General features: G+C 39.2%; 1 protein-coding gene across 4 annotated transcripts in view; it reads left to right on the top strand.

Moving 5' to 3' along the window:
• LOC127448716 (guanine nucleotide-binding protein G(I)/G(S)/G(O) subunit gamma-12-like) overlaps positions 1 to 20,742 on the top strand; it is a 75,973-nt gene that overhangs the window by 14,641 nt on the left and 40,590 nt on the right. The window contains exon 2 of one of the 4 annotated variants that reach the window (XM_051711470.1): positions 12,784 to 12,900. The exons of the other annotated variants lie outside the window; for them this stretch is intronic. The gene's annotated coding sequence lies outside the window, so the exon portion shown is untranslated. The remainder of the gene's footprint in view (positions 1 to 12,783; positions 12,901 to 20,742) is intronic. 4 annotated transcript variants of the gene reach the window in all.

Raw genomic sequence — 20,742 nt, 5'->3', positions numbered from 1 at the left:
AAGACATGTGACCCTGGCAAAAGGTTTGGCTTTAGTTCAGCACTTTTTGACCTGACAGCCTCCTTAATGACACACTTAAATTCTACTTAATAACGGGCGATATACGTGCTGGTTTGGGAAAAAGGCATTATTGCATTATTAAATAATGTACAATGTTAATTAAGATGAACTTGAAAGCGTAAGTTGCTATGTTATTGGGAAAACCAGCCCTATTTATCTGAGCAGTTTGACATAATCAAATTTTGGTGTGAAAAATGGCTGGAGTTTGGGGCATGACAATCTGTTTGTCTCTAAACAACAGAAGATGGGGGCGGGTGGGAAGGCGTAGTAGGAGTGTCTTGGAAACCTATTTGGAAACGATAATTCCTTATGCAATTTAGTTTGGCGCTAGTGGCTTTTTGCTTACCTTTAAGTTTGCCCAGAGACTATTTAGGAGAGAAGGGCCACTTCTATTAAAATGGGAGAAATTGGAATGGCCAACAGATGTTGAAAAGGAATTCCTGCCTTATCACCTTTTAGATACGATCAACTCGAGAACGCGCATACAAATTTGCTACACTAGCTGGAAAAATAGATTTTTATTTTTTATTTTTTGCATGATCAGAGCTAAAGAAGCACAATTTATGATATCAGTGTTTTCAGATTTTACTTCTGATTTTAAATATGTTCTTTGATCGTAATCTTGACTAATCTTTTTGGAGATTTGGGTCTTTCCCCATTCAAGTAGATAGGAGCTGTACTTGTATAACACTTGTATGCTGCTTGCTGCCTAGCCTGCCCAAGAGTGTTCCAAAGATGGCCACTAGTGGACTGACTTGCCTTGAAAGGTACTTTAGTTTCCCCAAGTGAAGTGCAGTATATTTTTATATCCATTTAGCTTTAACTCTTTCCAGAACTCACACCCACTGTAGTCATCTCAGAGACTTTACAATGTGTTGGAATGACCCATGTTTAGTCATGTTTAATAGGGCTTGTAATCTTGTTAGGAGTATTTTTGTCCTGCTGTGGGTGTTTTATAGTGTTTTCAGAGATCTTCTGTACTGAGATAACAACATCTGCGTTTTTACCATAGGTGAGAGCCATTTTTCACCATTTGCGGATACCATACAAATAAATGGGGAGGACCTTAAACTGACACCTACCTGTCACAAAATTGTCAGTGTCCTCTCTTATAAAAGAGCAATATTATTGTAGTAAACTCTCCACAGTTCATTCCAAAACTATTGTATAGTGTAAAACATTTTGAGGATTAGCGGGCAAGTGGTCAATTCATTAAGTGATGAGCTGTTTCCTCACAAAAGCAGTTTATTCAGCACACTGAAGCATCTCCTCCATAGACATCCTTTAAAAAAACTGGCCTCCTGGTCTCCTCGCAGGTGTACCACCCATAGAATGTCTATGGGACCGCAGTGTTATGCATTTCTTGGCTAACCTTGTAGGCTCCGCTTGATAGAAGGACTCTGGTGTTTTGTCCAAATAAGTCTCTGTTGTCTAATTTAATTGTTTGTTAGCTGGTCATCACTGACTTGCCCATTTTGTCATAAGTACATTAGTGAGTGTTGAGGTTTAGGTTGCCACAAGTCCTGTGAGAAGTCATCTCAAAATTACAACAGTTTACTGGAAGTGTGTTTGTGACTAACAATTACTTGTGGTGACTCGTGTTCATGGTGTTTAGGAAAGGAATAGGCGTAAGTTATGGGAGGAAAAACACTACTTGGAATAATAACAGTCTGACTCGTACAAATAGTTATGAGGTGAATAGTGATAACCATATCTTTATCTTAACCTTTTCACATGTGAGTTTCTCATGTACTGACGGATCTCCCAGCATGAGTTCTTTCAAGCGCACTGTAATTAAAATAAATCTTACGTTACACTTTACAGCAGATGCACTGGAGGACAGATTATATCACAGCAGGTGCACTGAATATCAGATTATATATTATCAAACATATAGGTGGTTTTTAGATGTTTATAATGATTATGATAGATAAGATACAATGCGCACCGCCATATTTTCGTTGCAATGCAAGATGGGATACTGAGTTTGTATTGTCATAGAAGCATACAAAAGGGGGAGCATAGAAGGTTCGAAAAACTAGACCTTCCACTTTCCCAGCCCTGGAAGTGGTTGTGATGGGCAGAATGGGAGAAGGCTCAAGTGGACTGACTAGTTTGTATATTCTTTGGCCTTGTTCAGACTACCACTAAAAATCAGATTTTTTTCATATCCAGATTGTATCCAGATGAGTTTTTGATAGTCTGGACAGCAAAAAACCACATGAAATCGGATTTTTCAGAATCTGATTCAAACCACATCGGGAGTGGTTTCAAATGCGATTGAAATCTGATTTTTTCAGATGCGTCTCAGTCCGGACGCTCTGGCTGCTCAAATCGGATTTCAAATGGTCTTTTGCGTCACTTTTAACGTGACACACAACGATGACATCAAAAATCAGTGACTGCAGCACGGAACATCACATTTACCAGTCTCCTCCATCGCTGAGTTTTTCTTGTTACATTCTTTTATGTAAGGGCCACAGGCTAAGGCTGCATGACACTGCATAGTTAGTGTTCAGCTTTGAGCTCAGATGGTTTGTTGCTGTCTATTCTTAAATAGCCATAAGCAATAGGCTAATCAGGCAGAGACTAACCTTTATTTTTTAAATAAAGGGTTGTTTCGTGGACAACCCAGCAACCCAGTTGCTTGAACCTATAGTTTGCATGAGTGCAAACATGCAGATCTGTCACTGTACATCATTGGTTCTTTTACAGAGCTACGCAATCATTAGGGATGTGCACGAATAATCAAGTCATAGATTACTCGTTTTGCACCAGCTACTCAAGTATTAAAAACTCTACTCGAATATCACAAATTAATTTTCCTTTCTGCATTTGCATGCCGTGAGCATTGCTGAATCACACTGTTTTCCCTCTGAATCTCTCACCAAATCATGCAGTTACAATTGAGTCCACTTGGGGGTGCTATGGATGTGTGCCCTTGAGGTGTTGGATGAGAGAAGAAGACCTGATGTCTGTGCTTCTAAAGTAAAGCCAGAGATTCTTTTATACATATATTGAGATAACAACCTCCATGGCTCTACAATAGGAGAGAGTGTAACAGTCAACTAGCCTGCTACAACACTAAGTCACCATTTGCGGATACGATATGAATGAGTGGGTTGAGCCGTAAAGTGACACCTAACTGTTGCAAAATTGTCCGTGACTTCTCTTATAAAACATCAATTTATTGTAGTAAACTCCACACATAGTTCATTCTAAAAGCATTGTTTAGTGTAAAACATGTTGAAGATTAGCTGAAAGGCAGTCAGTTCATTAAGCGATGAGCTGTTTCCTCACAAAAGCAGTTTATTCAGCACACTGGAGCATCTCCTCCATAGACATCCATTCAAAAAGAACGGCCTCTTGTCTCCTCGCCAGTGTACCGCCAAAGAATGTCTATGGGAGCGCTGCGTTATGCTATTTTAGGCTAAACTTGTAGGCTCCCCTTTTAGAAGGGTTCTGGTAAAGCAAAGTAATATTACAGATCAATGCAATACTTGTAATATTGTGATTCTTATTGAATTCTACTCTATTTTGATTTGGTTCTTGTTGGAGTAGGCCTGTCGTAATTATTAAATAATCGTCTGATCTTGGTTATTTGATCTAACCGCGGTTATTTGAGATAACCGCAATTATTGTGCATTTGAAATTCAATCACATTTTAATGCCCAAATAAGAGAATTTTAAGCAAATATATAAATGTCATCAACAGCACTTTTGTGTGTCATTCAGTTTAACTCCAAGCATCACTGAGCCACACTGCAGATGTCAACCTGGGGCCGGTTGCACTAGCTATACGTAAGTTACAACTTGGCCAGGTTGTGGCGTAAATGGGCACTAAGTCACAATTTACGCAGTACAAAATATTTGAGCGTTGCACCATTAAACTTAGGTAGAACTTAACCCTACGTATGAACTAAATATTTACGTACTATAAGCCTCTGACCAGGAGTAACAGATGGAATAAAAAAGCAGACTGATATTTAATGACATAAATGAGCTCATGTTTTGTGTGACAGGCATCAATCCTTTCAACATACATTATGATGTTGACATTTACACTCGTTTACATTTACGAGAGAGAAAAAAACTTTTAAGCGGCTCTTCAGCATGAAACCAATTTAACGGTGCAGTTTTCAGGATGTGTCACCCGGTGTCAAGTTTCAACATATTTAAAATATATATATATGATATTAAAATGAATAAATGTCTATTTTTACAGCCTTCTGTATTAGTATTTATTTATCACCCCTTATTTAGTTTAGATAGTTACAATATATTGTTAGTTATACAGGGCAAATATACTATTTATCAAATCTACTTTTATTATGTTTCATATTTTAATGGGGATATAATTTATTACAGCTGACAGTTACATGAGCAAACAAGGTTTGAACGTAAACCGTAACAAGATCAAATTGAAGCTGTTTATTGGATCAGCACAGGTAAACGTCATATTATGCGACTACGCTTTACGGAGAGCTTTCGACATACTAGTTAAGTCTTGCCTTAAGAACAGGTGATGCAACCAAATTAAGAACTGACTTAGTTACAAACTAACTAGTAGTTACTAAGCCCTTAGTGTGAACTTTAAATCCTAACTTACGTGAGAATTTATGCACAGCTGGTGTAACCCTACCCAGTTCAGCTCCTGTCCAGAAGAGTATGTTAAGCACTTCTCAAGTGCTCTGATGCGCATGCTGTCAGCAGAGGCTCTTGCCAAACTTCTGCGAGAATATAAACAAACAAATATAGACTTTGATAGTGAGTGTTAATGACACGCAGAATGATACAGAGGAGACACATGCTTACTCTATTCCTGTGGAGTGATAAAACGATTGATGAGAAAGAAGGCTTGTGGATTTAATCAAAGAGCAATTAAATAACGTGTGAAAGTGAACAAATTAGGAAAGAACTATTTTACTATTGCAAAATATAATATAATATAATATGTAAAAAAAAAAAATCTATAAAAATATGTATATTTTTTATAATATATATATATATATATATATATATATATATATATATATATATATATATATATATATATATATATATATATATGAGTTCCAAAAATAACAGTGTAACTAAATGTAAAATTGACAAAACTAAAGTTAACCAAAAAGAGAGACATATTTTAAGTATTAAGAAATATTTTGATATTAAAATTTTTTTCATGTCATTCATAAGTTTTTAAAGCCTTAAAAGGAAATCATATCCCTACTTTATTATATAATTGATATAATTTTAAATAAGTATAATTACTTCTTAAGATGTATGAAGCACACATGCACCTTAAAATAATATGACAATTTATATGACAATTAATCGTGAAAGCCCTAAAAAGACATTTCACCATTGGGAGCCCCAAACACCTCTGATCTTTGAGAAAAGGCCAATGGGTTTGGGCGAGTGGAATTTGCATGCCACTCCCCTGGACATATGGGTATAAAAGGAGCTGGCTTGCAACCACTCATTCAGGTTTTGTGCTGAGGAGCCGAGACAAGGTCCCGGCCATTTCAGCGGGTAGTTCAGTGTTGTGGCAGGAGGGACACAACGTCTCGTTCCCTCCATCAGGGAATGGATGTTACGACAGTAACTGAGATGTTCCCCTTCTGTCACTCACTCAACGTTGTGTCGATGTAGTGACACTAGGGGTCCCTATACAGAACACCACGACCACTGGCGGTGCAAGACGGGCAGACTTCTGCGTGCTTCGAAGCCAGTGCACCCGGCCATCACGTAACCTCCCCCAATGCTCTTACAGGCGTCAAACAGTCCCCTGCACCTCAGGGACAAGTTGACTGCCCAAAATTAGGGACCGGCTGACCCAGCCACGGCCTCTTCTCTTTTTTCTCCCCAAAAGGAATTAAATCATTCAGCTAGGGGCCATATAGGGTCCATTCATCGGGGGGTGTCCCTCCCAAGGGGAGGACACTGCGGAGACCACACCCCGCCCGGGGTGGAAATACGTCACATGGTCTTACCGAGTCTTGTCGGAAGCATCTCATGTGGAGAAGTCCCGTGGTAGGTCCTACCCGAGGGGGGAGGAGTTCTACAAACACAGTGACTGGGGCAGAGAGACCTCTGCCCAAGGAAGACGCAGTTTACCAACAGGGAATCTTTTTTTTGCGGAAGATACATCACACGTTGTTACGTATGGGCAACCAGCGCTTGTGGAGCACCTACCCCAGTACAGGCCCAAATAAGCACAAGTACTGGGCCGGAAGCGAGTTTCTCCATAAACGCGATCTTGAGCCGCGCCGGGGCAGGATATGTTGGATGGCCTCCGTCTGCTTCCTCACCGTCGAAAACTGCTGGGTAAAGTCTCCGACAGTGTCACTGAATAGGCCTACCTGGAAGATGGGGACGTCAAGGAATCGTACCTTGTCAGCCTCCCTTGACTCGACCAGGTTGAGCCAAAGGTGGTGCTCCTGGACCACCAGGGTGGACATCGCCTGCCCGAGAGACCGTGCCGTGACCTTCATCACCCGTGATCATTCGCCGAGCTCAGCTCCTGCATCAATCCCGGGTCAGGACTACCCTCGTGCAGTTCTTTGAGTGCCTTGGCTTGGTGCACTTGCAGGCGAGCCATGGTATGCAGGGCAGAGGCAGCCTGTCCAGCAGCACCATAGGCCTTAGCTGCCAGTGACGATGTAAGCCTACAGGCCCTGGACGGGAGCCTCGGACGGTTCTGCCAGGTGGTGGCGCTCTGCGGGCACAAGTGCACCGTGACGGCCTGATCCACCTGGGGAATCGCCGAGTATCCCATGGCCGCCCCACCATCGAGGGTAGTGAGAGTGGAGAAGCCTGCGGACCGGATCCAGGCAGTAAAAGGTGCCCTACACGATCACGTGAGCTCATCATGCACCTCTGGGAAGAAAGGTACCGGGACAGGGCACGGCCGTGAGTGGCACTCTGGGCCCAGGAACGAATAATCGAGCCACGAGGGTTCAGGGGGAAGTGGAGGATTCCACTCCAGCCCGACGCTCACAGCCACCCGGGCAAGCACAGCTGCCAGTTCTGCATAAGCCTGCGACTGGGCTACCACACCCAAGGGTGGGATCCCAGCCGAGTCCTCCGTGCCGGACTGGACGAACCCGCTCTCCGATGCTGCTATCGATAACTCATCCTCTTCGCGTGCTCCAAATGAGATCGCGAACTCGCCCTGCGATGAGCCCGCGGTCTCATCCCAGAACCCGACCGGGGCACACGAGCGTGCTGGCGAATGGGAGGTCCACTGGGGGTTTCCCGGCGGAGAAGCTCCCATTGAGGTCCCCAAATTGCCCCCAGTGCTAACTGTCTCTGCCCCATACCCGTAGATAGAAGGACCGAGGTGGGGAGCCGCTGGGATGGCTTTCCCTCCGACGAAAGAAAGCCGCGACCACAACATTGCCATGGTCATGTTCTCGCAATGAGGACACGAACCATCCACGAAAGATGTCTCCACGTGGGAAGCACCCAAACACATGAGACAGCGATCATGGCCGTCAGAAGCGGAGAGATAGCGACCATAACCAGGAATAATACACAAACCTTGAAAAAGACCCTTTTGTAAGTGCCCCTCTTTTAGTAGAAAATATACTCTTTATGAGGAAAGAATATACTCTTTTAGCTGCTGAAGCGCCCAGGGGCAAGAGGGGGATAAACCGCTGTAATGCGTCATAAATCCAACAGCTTCACTCGATATAGAGGTGAATGGATCGGCAGAGTAATTCAGCTCACTGAACACGACCGCTCGGCTCCAAAACAAAATCTGAATGAGTGGTTGCAAGCCAGCTCCTTTTATACCCGTATGTCCGGGGGAGTGGCATGCAAATTCCACTCACCAATTCCCATTGGCCTTTTCTCAAAGATCTGAGGTGTTTGGGGCTCCCAAGGGCGACCCATAGTGTCACTACATTGACACAACGTCGAGTGAGTGACAGAAGGGGAACAGACAATTAATCATTAGCCAAATTTCATAATCGTGACATTCCTATGTTGGAGTTATGCAAATCAGCAGTCTAGGATCTTCTATTATGGTGAAAATGTGCCACTTTTTTTATATCATATTATTTATGTATGTTTTATTATTATACATATTATTTATGAACATTTATGTATGTGAATTACCCTCATGCCGTCAGTATTGGTTTTGTAAGCTCCGGGTGAGTGCAAATGCTTTTTTACTTTATTTAAAAATAATAATAAAAAAATATATATTTTTTTCATGCATATTGTTCATTAAATATTTTTTTCCCAAAAGAAAAGAAAAGTTTGTTATCTTGTTTTGAAACCATTCTTGGTGACGTTGTGAAGAAAACTAAATATAAGTTTCACGTATGTGTCATACATGTTTTTTCAACGTGCATTTAAATTTATGAGTAATCGGGTACTCATTTTTTGTGGGTTAGAGTTCTCGACTACAAAGTTACTCGAAAATGCCCATCCTTAGTAATCATAGATTGTCCTCCATTCCATAGCAAACACAAGACTGTGATTAAGTGGATGACTGATTTCACCACAGAAAAGACTTTCAGGATCTTTGTGGCTGCTGTGTTCAAGAAGTATTAAACAAGGAATTTTTAGATCTTTGACAGTTTATGTTTCTTCCTCCTGTACATCAAACTCTCCGATTAGACTTGCCTTTTGTTGACAGGACATTGACCCAGTTAAACCCTTGTAGGCCTTGTTTAGCTCTGCCATTTTCAGTCCTTCAGAACTGACATGAGCCTGTGTGTCACATGCAGTTGCTTGACACTGGAGTTTTAATGGAAATTGCATACTGTTCTCCAGAGTTGTACCTATAGGAGCTATTCCTCAGGGAACAGCTTGTACCAGGTCTGGAGGGGGAGGGAGACTGTTGGAGACTGTTATTTTTCGAATTAACCATCAGCAGTGTTACATTCCCTGCGTTTGAATAGCCATACTTTCCAAGAATATAGAATGCCAAAAATAGGGATGGGCATTTTCTATTAATTTTGTAGTCGAGTACTCTAACGAGTAACGGATTACGTGTAAACTAAAATGCATGTTAAAAATAGCACAAATTACACGTATGTGAAATTTATATTTGTTTTATTCACAAACATTACCAAGAATGATTTCAAACAATGCTTTTAACAAAAAATGCTTTTCTTTTAGGAAAAATTTAATTAACATGCATTAATAAAAATGGAAAACAAAAGAAATATTTTAAAAATATCAGTAAAAAACATTTGCACATTTGCATGACTCCAACAAGAACCAAATACAAATAGAGTAGAATTCAATAAGAATCAAAACATTAAAAGCATTTCCACATTTTAAAAGCACAGACACCACGATATCTTCTTCTCTCACCTCGATGACACACATCCACAGCACCCCTCAGTGGACTCAATTGTAACTGCGAGATCTGTCAAGAGATTCAGAAGCAAAATACCATGTAATTCTGCGCTGCTCACGGCAGGCATATGTGGAAAGGAAAATGAATTTGCGATATTCTAGTAATATCTCGAGTATCTGGTGCAGAACGAGTACTAGATTACTCGATTACTTGTGCTCAACCCTAGCAAAAAACAGTATGCCAATGGAGTAGTGTGTTAAAATCCTCAGTATTCATAAAATAGTATGTGAGAAATGACCTACTATGTCTGGCAAGATTCTGAAGTGTGGATCGACTGGACACTTAACTATCCCATAATGTCTCAAGAGCTGAGGAGAGGAGATGTTCAAAATGTTCAAAATGTTGAATTAAAAAAAAAAAAAAAAACACGGCATAAAACTGCGAGTTGGGTGGCTCTCTTTAACTGTACCAACAAAGTTGTTCCTTGTGCTTAAATTGCGCTTGTTTAACAAAACCAGAGTGGATTATTTTTATGGTTGTTTTTATTACAACATATATTCGGGTCTCGGGACAATACCCAAGTTCCTGGATGAAGTATGCCCGGACTTAGTGATGTCAAAAGTACCGGTATCGTTACCAAGTCGATACTAAAATAAAAAAGATGTCACTATACCAGAGTTTCTGCAGTACCGATTACTGTGTAGTATGAGCACCAACTCAATTCAATACCTTCACACTGTCTGACTGACACACGACTGCTTTCAAATGCTCACATGCTTATTTGAGTGTGTGCTCTGTTACTCATTTTACACTGAAATGCACAATTAATCAAATTAAAATAGTGATGTGTCCTAGTGTGATCTCTTAAACCCAGAGAGGCCCGGTATCGGGCCCTCTAGGGGACGCAGATCATGAAAAAAAATATATTTAATGGTCTTATTCAACAACCACAAGCTTAATTTGCACAAAATAGGTGTCGTTTCAAAGCTTAGACTCTTATCTTTACAGCGAATATAGCTGATTTGACCAATTCTAAAATACTGTTTTTTTAATTTTCTAATGAATTAGAACAGTTCTATTTTATGAATTCACAAATTTGCAATCACAACAATCATATTTTGAACCAGTAAAACGAAAAAAAAAAAAAAGTTTCGTATATTTTTGAAAAGGTCTTGATTAGTACAATATAACGAGCAAATTTGTTTCACTCAAAGATTAAACTGCAGTGAGTATTAGCGTGTGAAATTCACATGTATAATAAACAGATAAACAGAAGCTTCATCACATTTTGGTTTATAAAACATTGAAAATGGCATATCACAACTTACAGCAGACACTTCTGAATCAAAAACGCCCACACTCAACATAATATGATGATTAGATGCTAAAATATTACTCAAAGAGTTTCAAAACAGCTATGGTGGTTATCGCTTATTCTGTTTATCCCTTTATCGCTAATATCACTCTATAGTGACGGTTTCTCTGGGATCGATTCACTGAAACATGATCCTTCACGTAATAGATATATTAGATCATCCTAAATGAATGTCTAGAGAGTGTTAGAGTCCTTATTTGGAAACAGGCATGTGTCCCACATGGTTCAGCAGAACCAGAGTGCGCATACATCGCGTCTGTTCCAAAACTTAGTGAACTGCCTCGCTGTCTCCTGCCTACTTAGGCAACTGTCTTCAATGGCAGTGTCCTACCTGAAATTATGCCTCATAAGAGAATGATTTGGAACGCTCTGCAGAGACGGCAGCTCCATGCGTCATTCAAATAGCACTCCTCACATGCAGCGCACGGGAGATTCGGATCGCAGCAAATTTCCTTACAGGTGACGAGAGAGAAACAACACGATCCTCTAATGAGCATAAATATGCACAGCGCACACACATTTTGGGTAAAATAGTCACTTTTGTATCATATTAAACTGTTATTTAAAGATACTTTTAGGATTGAATGGATTATTAGTATATTTATAAATTAAATTTAATAATAATATATAAATATATAAATTGACACCATGCAATTGACCCTCTTTGCTATATTTTCTTGTTATGTGTCACTCCGAGACGTCTTACAGGTTGCCCACCTGTTTCTGATAGATGAGCAAAATTACACACACATGAAATTGCTGCATTTGGACGAGGAGCTCGCAAACTGGATTCAGCCTCTTTGCATTTGGCGGGTGGTGGGTGCTAGTTTCATACCCTGGGCTACTGTTTAATATATAACAATATATACTATATTATTATAAATAGAGTGTTTAATATATAACTTCCCAGATCCATGGTTTTGCCATTTCCCGATATTGTTGATCATCGTCTGTCAATGAGTGTCGCAATTGGCATTGTCATAGTTGTAAGGTATCGTCGATATCCGATTACATCGTCCTATCGTCCAGCCCTATTGTGATTTGAAATGATTGCCTGAGTATGACCAGGAAGAGCATTTTTTTCTTCTCAGTCTTGCCATGAAAACTAAATTCGAAGTTGGGGCAGCACTTTTTATAAGATGTGGTAAACTTATTTTAATTTCATAATTTTAATACCAGAGGCATCACAAAGCAATATTGAAATTAAATTGAGAATTATGTCAGCTCACTGTAACAGTACAGGGACATGTGCAAGAGATGATGTCTCTGTTGCAAACCCTAGTAAGATGCCTTACTGTCTACATAGGCAGCCACCTTCTAAGGTAGCATCTCCATTAACACTTAATCACAGACTTGATAGTTTAAAAAGCACAAAAAGTGCATAGCACAGACATAAATTGAGTGAAATAGTTTGATCATTTTAATTAAGTATTTTTTTATTGATGCTTTTCAGTTCTGAAGAGAATATTGTTATATATGATAAGGGACATTGACTATGGCACATTGCATTTTAGGATTACCTTATCCATGGAGGATACATGCAATCATAGTGTTGCTGCTCACTGTTTGGAACAGATTACACGTTGGGGCCATGCCTATGCTGTACTGGTAAACCAAGTGCACACTGCATAACTTTCAGTCGGCAGCCTGCAATACACATTCTTTTGATTGTTTGGTTGCGTTGGTGCCCACAGTACACAAGTGATTGCTGAATGGGTGTATCAACTACAAGACCATTGGCTGTTGATCATTTCCGGCCTCTCGCTTTATGGGACAGTGCGCACACCTGACAACTCGTCAGCCAGATTTCAAGTATGCAGGTTTCTGTCATAGCGTCTGTGATTTGTGGTTGTGCGATCTGACACTTCTTTTTGCACACTAGTCGCTGACTCAAAACATTAAAGGAGACATGCTTGAGTCATGCAGTGTTCCCTTGGCTCAATGCACTCACTTTTTCTCATACTTTTGTGCTCTTGGTTTTACTGGCAAAACTTAAAATGCACAGAATGACACTTGCATATGTTGGTTGCAGATGTATTGAAAAAGGTGCAAAGAAAGCGAGCTGCTTGCCGAAGGCAATTTCTCCAGAGACAAGCAGCATTAAGATATGCATTTGCTTCTCTGCTTCCCAGTTCCGCTTGTCAGGAAGGTTAGTGAACAAGCTATTCATCATTAACAGCAGTTTCTGCAAATTTGGCCAGATTGCTTTCATAACAGTGGCATATCATACTGGAACCATTCTGAAGCAGTCCTGGGTCCTGATCCTTGGTGCACAAACCAAACTAACCATACTCTGGCATGAAACGTATTCAAGTATTTTCCCAAAGCTCTTGTGTGAAAGCCCTTTATCTCATCTGGGCTTTTCACCCAAATAGATTTACACCAAAAAAACATAGGCTCTGATGAGTTTATCATAACCATAGTTGACCCTCAGAGATAGAGCCAAGATCAGAGATGTTATAAAGCTTCAAAGTGCTCCACGTGATCTGGGGCCTCATGTATAAAACTTGACATAGATTTCATCCTAAAAGTATGCATACACGCAAAAGTTTTCAGATTTCTAAAACCGTACATACGCAAGAACCATCACAAAGTTCATTTTATAAATCCCAGTTAGCGGAAGATTGTGCGTACTTGCACGTGATTTATACCCCACCCCGTCTCCTCCCCAAATAAACCATATATGGAGCATACAATGCCTGTTTTTACTATGCATAATCTAATCTGTATGTAATTTTCATGTGCATGTTACAATCCACACACGTGATACTACCGCGTTTAACAGTACAAAAAACTAGGAGAATAGACTATAATACAGACTGTAAATGTCTCATGTGACTTGAAGATAGAAAATGCTACAAAAAATAATTTCTTAATCTTTATCTTGTTTTAGAGTAAAAAGTCTAAACATCCTTTAAACAAGATCAATTTACTTGAGAAAGATTATTTTATAAGATATTTTAACCAGGGGTTAAATTGGGCCGGTATGGTCCAAACGGCATTCCAGCACCTTCGATTCCTCAAAAAATAAATAAAAAGGCTTGTTTGTCAATCCATTCCATTTATTATATTCTCCAATGCGGTTTTTGTTGATCCATTCTGTCTCTATTTAGCAAGAGTGCTTGTTCAAAAATATTTCAAGCTCATTAGGCTTCGCGCTAGTTAGTTGCGGACGCTGGTGGAGGCTGCATTTTCGAGAGCGGCACAAGACCGTGAGCCCCTGCATACAGACACGCTTTTCGTTTCTGTTTCGCACCGTGGGCCGATCTCTGTTTCATAGAAATCATGTATAATGGAATCAGCTGCTCACTCTTTTCTTAGATCCACTGATATGCAGTAGTGAGTTTGCTTAGTTTATTAAAAAGCTGTATACACGAAGGGGTTTTGTAAATCAAAATATCACTCGAGATCAAAAGATCACTTGACCAACACATTGTAAAAGGTTTCACTGTTATTTTTATATTTATGTGTGTGTGCTCCAATAAATGTTGATTCAGCATTTTTTTTATTTTTTATTTTGTTGTTTTTTTGTTTTTTTATCTAGCAAATATACAGTGTGATTCACTAGTGAAAATGCTTCTTTTTAATTTTAAACTCTTTTATAATTTAATGAAAATATTTTCATTACAAATGATATTATCAGAATAACAATTTTAGTAAAATTTTAGTAAAAGATAGTTGTGTTTGTTTCCCCCATTAAGAACAATGTGCATTTACTTTTAAATTGTATCATAATTAGATTTAGGCCTAAATTTAGCTTGTTCTATAAGATGAATCTAGGGCAAGAAGAAGGTAAATTGTCCTAGCTGTCATTTGATTTTTTATAAAATGTATAAAATACATTTGATATCATTCTTAATCAAGAATTAATCAATCATTATATTAAGCAATCTAGTGTAAAACACTAAACCAAATATTCCATGTTATTATGTATTTTTTCACAATTCATTTGATTAATTACATGATACATAAATAAAGACAGACAAATCATTATCACAGTAAAATTGATTAATCTAAAAGAAAAAAACGTATTCTATGAATTACATATGGGCATATTAATAAATCCATATTCAGACACCCACGTATTTTATTAAATGTTTATAAAATACGTGGGCGGGTGGCATGATTGCGACATCACCCAATTTTAGGGTTCCCCCACCTCCGAAATCTCATATTAACCCCTGATTATAACATGTTTTCAGAGAAGACATCTTAAATAGGCTATAGGCAAAGTATTATTCTCACCTCATTTTTTTTGTAAGTAGATCTAATCTGAGTTAAATCTAACCTTAAGCTACTTTGATTCTTAGATCATTTTTAAAATTGTGTATGATTTTATAGATCCTTAAAAGTAACATACTCTTTACTGGACACAAGAAATATTTCTGCAGTGAAAACACTGTTGTCTGACATCAGATCACTCAAAAATAAAATGTGTAAGCTTATGTTTTATTCTAAATTCAACTAATTAAGCAAAAAACACTGCTACACCACCAATATTTCATTTTTACAGTTTATATTTTAATGTCATTTTAATTAATTATGTAAAATTAATATAGCCTTATATTGACTGGATAACAATTACTTATTATTTAAGTGCTTAACTCCATACTTTTTTATTCTAAATGTTTTAAATACATTTAGAATCAGCCTGTTCAGTTCATTACTTTTTCAGTTGGAGTCACCAGTTCACACAAACCAGTAAAAGAGTGCGTATGAACAGTCAAGATTGTGCGGATGGTGTGCACATATTCAAGCCAAGTTTATTTTTATAAATCCCGATATTTGCGCATACACACATTTCAACACCCATTTTGTGTGTATGCAAAGTTTATACATCAGGCCCTTGGTCCCCACTGTGGCTCTCTTCAGCTGTTCTGGTGGTTCACGGCAAGGGCGTAGCCAGGAAATTATTTTTGGGTGGGCCTCAATAAAAATGGATGGGCCAAGTTTTCACCCAAATTTATTTTTACCAAATTTTATCAACAGAGAAGTGGCACATTCAAACAGTTCTTTCACACTTTCAGAAATCATAATTTATGCATTTTTTAACTAATATTCTTGGTGGGCCTGGATCTGAGTATTTGAGTAGGTCCAGGCTCACCCTGGTTCACGGGATTGAAAGTAAACCACATAAGCCTATCCATCAGAGAATACTTTCCTTCACTCATTGACTTTTCATTAATATCCCTGAAGGCTTTGCTGTTCTCGGTCTGGTGGACATACTGATGACTCCGCCCTGCAAGGCACTTACAGCATCACACCTATTCAAAAGCTCCAACTCCTTATAGAAATTGTTGTGTGTTGTGTTGTGAACTTCAAAATATTTTATAAAAGCAGCTTCTATAGTCTTGCTTCCATGGTTACCACAGAGAAGACAACACCTGTGAAATAATCATTGCATGACGTGCACAAATGCTGATTATCGAATCAGCCCCAGTTGTTTCCCTTAAAGGGATAGTTCATACAAAAAAATAAAGAAAATTCTCTCATCATTTACTCCTCCTGATCAAATCTGTTTGACTTTCTTCCATAGAACATAAGAGATGTTCTGCAACATGTTAGTCTCAATAACCAATTTTGTATTTATTTTTTTTACAGTGAAAGTGAATGTTGATTGAGGTGAACATTCTGCCTAACATCTCCTTTTGTGTTCCATGGAAGAAAGTTGTACAATGCAGGTTTGGAACAACAAGAGGTTAAGTAAATGATTAAAATTTTTGCTGAACTATCCCTTTAATCCCACAGAGCCCATTTTGGTCCCAGTCAATGGACTACATCCGACGACCCTAACATACCAGATGTCTGTGTCATCTGAGAAGCCAGTTGCAGACCTCTAAGCATCTTGCAGAAAGAGAGGCACATCAACTGCAGAAATCACTTATAAGGAACATGCATAGGGCCACTTGCTGAGGGCTGGTTAATTAGGTTTCACCAGATGAATGCTGTGGTCATGTTATCGCCTACATGGAACCCAGAAAAATAAGAACTCTGTGATTCTGCACAAACTCACTGGCTAGGGAAGTAACAGGTTGCCTAGCAACTGTAGAACATAGTAGGCAATAAAGAAACAACATAAGTTCAGCACCTTAGAACTTGTGGATGGGGTTTCAAGAAAACAGATACCAAACACAATTCTCTCAGTTTGACTAGACTATTAATAGACTTTATGCCTATGTTTGAATATCGGGTTTGTGCTGACATGCCATGATTTCCCTCGAAATGTGCACATATCCTGAGCTCCTGTTTTGTGTAAGCCTGATCCCATGAACAATCTCAGGACTCATAATTCTCACCCTTCAGTAGCTCTTATCTCCTGTCATGGGCCCTGTGATGTGACAACTACATTATGCAAACTGCAGACTTTGAGGAAAAATCAGCCTAAAATGAATTTGCTGCTTTTTTAAGCTGATAAACACTGTAGTGATTTGTACACACATTAAATCAGGACTGAGATGTAGTATTTAGACTTTGCCTCTATTTTATGGCTTCTTGTTTTATTAAGCCATTTCATGTGGAGTGCTTTCTGTCCCCCACCTCCTGTCTCCATGACGAGTGTCCTGCTTTGTTGCTTAGCGATCTATAAACCCTGAATTGGCTGCAGCCCCTGTCTAAAGATTCTCTATTCATTTAGAGCCACACTCACCGTTTTATGTCGCTGTTGTTGTACTTACTATAATTAGTTTACTGCCAGCATTCAGACTTCGCTATTACAAGCTCATTACATCTCGGTGTACACATCTTAGCATTGATTGTTTAAATGATAACCAAGATCTCACACCTTAAGTACCAGCTCACTGCTTGTTGAATATGTTGAAATTCAGTTTTAGATAATGTCTGTGTTGAATCTGGAAACTATTTGTCTTTAGTAAAGCAGCCATTGACTTGTATACTAGGTATCCATCTGGGAGGCTGACCGCCTGTTGCCAGGCAATGTCTAAATCCGGACCATGACCCCTCCAATTGCTTACATGAAACTGTAATAAATTTAACATCTCATACTGATAACAGTCCAAACCAAACAGACTGAAGTTTGAAGACAGATTAATGAAGTCCAAAAGGAAACCTGGCACTTAGAAGACTTGTTGAGGCTGGAAAGAGATTCCTTACAGACCCAGTAAAATTAAATTTAAAGTTGTGCTGCTTTTAGTCCATATCTATTAGCTTTAATGTCATCTTAAAAACGTTTTCAGTAGGAATGCATGATATATCATGGCACGCCATGAATGCATTTCCTTTAATAGGGTAAGGTTTGTAGGGCTTTACTGGTTGTTTAGATCAGTGTTACTATCAGAAATAATTAATAATTATTTCTGTAGTTATTAATCAATATTTAAATTAATTAATTGGATCTAACTCATTAAAACCTCATATAGGACTCCAGTAAATGTAGTGTGCTACGTTTAGGAGCAAGTTTGGTTATTAGCAATAATTAATAATTATCAAAGATAATTATTATTAAAATCAATAGAACATTGATGAGAATCAATGTTAACTTTTTTTTTAATCCTTTAAAATCAACACATCAATTGTTAACATCGATGAAACATTAAAATTAACACTAGCTTATTGATCATTCTAATTCAATCAAAGATAATTATCAATTATCAAAAATCAATAGAATATTAATAAGGATTAACATTGACGGGGCACCACCCTGAAATCAGGGACTAATAACCGAATATTAAAACAGTCTCAATATTAGATTGTTTTCTTAGGAAAATCGACATCCGAAGAATATCGATTTTCGAATAAAAAGAATGAATGAAGGTTTGAATCCGAGCACTGACATCCCGTCAGCACGACACAGGCGTATGCAAAACAAACCAAAACACTTCTCTTTGTAATATAAACAAAGTTTATTTATGCAGTAATAATTAATAATTAATACAATGCAGTCAATAAACTTCCGACTTACAACTACAAACTAAACAGTGATATGATTAGATATGGAAATAAAAAGAATCCTATAACACATAAGATGTGTGTGTATCAGTGTGTGTGTGTCAGTGTGGTTAGTGAGAGAGAGAGAGAGAGAGAGAGATTATTAAGTGACAGCACGAAAGCTGATTTCGCGATAGCTGGAGATAAAGCTGCCGCGTTCATCACTCAGAGACGCGGTTTTACGAGCGGGGCTCGTAAAAGTCCCTTGTTATTTGACTCTTTAATGGATGAACTCAGTTGCTGTCTCACCCGCGATGGCGAAAATGCACAACAGTCCAATCTGGTTGGACCACAATACAGCAAAACAAATTCGTGATAATTAATACCCTGAGTATTAATAATGAGCGGACATGGCGGTCCGTAAACTGTACAAGCAAAAACCTTGAAACACAAGAATAACACGCTATAATATTCTATCTCTGCCCAGACGTAACCTCTTACTTGAATCGCATGAGGACACAGGTAGAATGTGTTTTCCTCCGTCCTTTAACTCTGACCCGGTTTCTTGAGGCTCGTGTGATGACGAGAGCCGTTTCCTCGCGCTGTCGGCGGCCGGTACGGCTGTTGATTCTCAGAGGGCGGTACGGCTGTTGATTCTCGGCAGGCTGGCGGAGAACTCAGAAATGTCGACTTGATTGAAGATGGAAGAGAAATCTTTAATCTCTTCACTTCTGTAGGCCAATGGATGAAGATGCGAATTGCTCGGCGGTCTCCTTCGGATCCGTTAGAGTGTTTGGTTGAACACAGAGTAATCTCAACTCGTCCAGCGAGATGGAGATTGTATGGCTACAGTTTCAAGTCGGACATTACTTCCTTATGCCACGAGGTTACACCGGAGAGCAGCAAAAAGCTACGTCCGTATTCGGTGAACGAAGTAGCCGGAAGCAACTTTGGAAGCATTTCAGAATTATTTGAACTCCTGATGATGTCATGTTTGAGGGACGTTCTGTTGTGTGCCTCATCCAATAGGAGTTGAGTGCTCGATCCTTTAGTGGGCAAGGCTTCGTGGATCTGTAGTCTGTTTTGGACTCCCTTTGTTTGATTTTGGCGCGATTTTTGTCAGTACAATTTACGACTTAGGAGGGGGCTTGAGGAATGTTTTTGACTGTTAGGCCTGCCTTTGTCTTCTATCTGAATACATGAGGCCCAACAGGTTATAAACGGGTTAAACAAAAAACGATCTGCACACATAGATTTTTGCCATTTACTGCCATTTTTACTGCTTTTGCAATGTGCTCAAGTGTTGCATGCATGCACGTTTTACAGATCTGTTGATTAAGAACAGTTCATCTAATAGACGAGTTGTAGTGATAGGTCCATATACACTCACCGAGGAACACCTGTACACCTAATTATTAATACGATTATCTAATCAGCCAATCGTGTGGCAGCAGTGCAATGCATAAAATAATGCAGAGATGGGTCAGGAGCTTCAGTTAATGTTCACATCAACCATTAGAATGGGGAAAAATTTTGATCTCAGTGATTACAATCATGGCATTATTGTTGGTGCCAGACGGACTGGTGTGACTATTTCTGTAACTGCTGATCTCCTGGGATTTTCAAGCGCAACCAGAATGGTGCCAAAAACATCCAGTGAGCGGCAGTTCTGCGCACGGAAATGCCTTGTTGATGAGAGAGGTCAACAGAGAATGGCCAGACTGGTTCGAGCTGACAGAAAGGCTACGGTAACACAGATAATCCCTCTGTACAATTGTAGTCAGCAGAATAGCATATCAGAATGCACAACACATCGAACCTTTAGGCGGATGGACTACAACAGCAGATGACCACGTCGGGCACTTTATTAGAACCATAGTGTTCCTAATAAAGTGATCGGTGAGTGTATACTGGCCAGGCCAATTAATCAGCTGAGATACTGCATCTGACGATAACTGCACCTGATTAGCCAATTAACAAAAAGTGGTAATTCTACTCAATTCCAAAATCTACCAACAGTTTTGTCAATGCATATTATGCCAATATTGAAATCATGCCAAATGTGAACAAGACAGCCTCTAACACAAGAGCGTTAGAGGAAATAAAG

This window comes from Myxocyprinus asiaticus, chromosome 12, assembly GCF_019703515.2.
Source record: "Myxocyprinus asiaticus isolate MX2 ecotype Aquarium Trade chromosome 12, UBuf_Myxa_2, whole genome shotgun sequence".
NCBI classification, from domain to species: domain Eukaryota; kingdom Metazoa; phylum Chordata; class Actinopteri; order Cypriniformes; family Catostomidae; genus Myxocyprinus; species Myxocyprinus asiaticus.
Note: the sequence above shows the minus strand (reverse complement) of the source record. Positions and strands in the feature narration are given on the sequence as shown.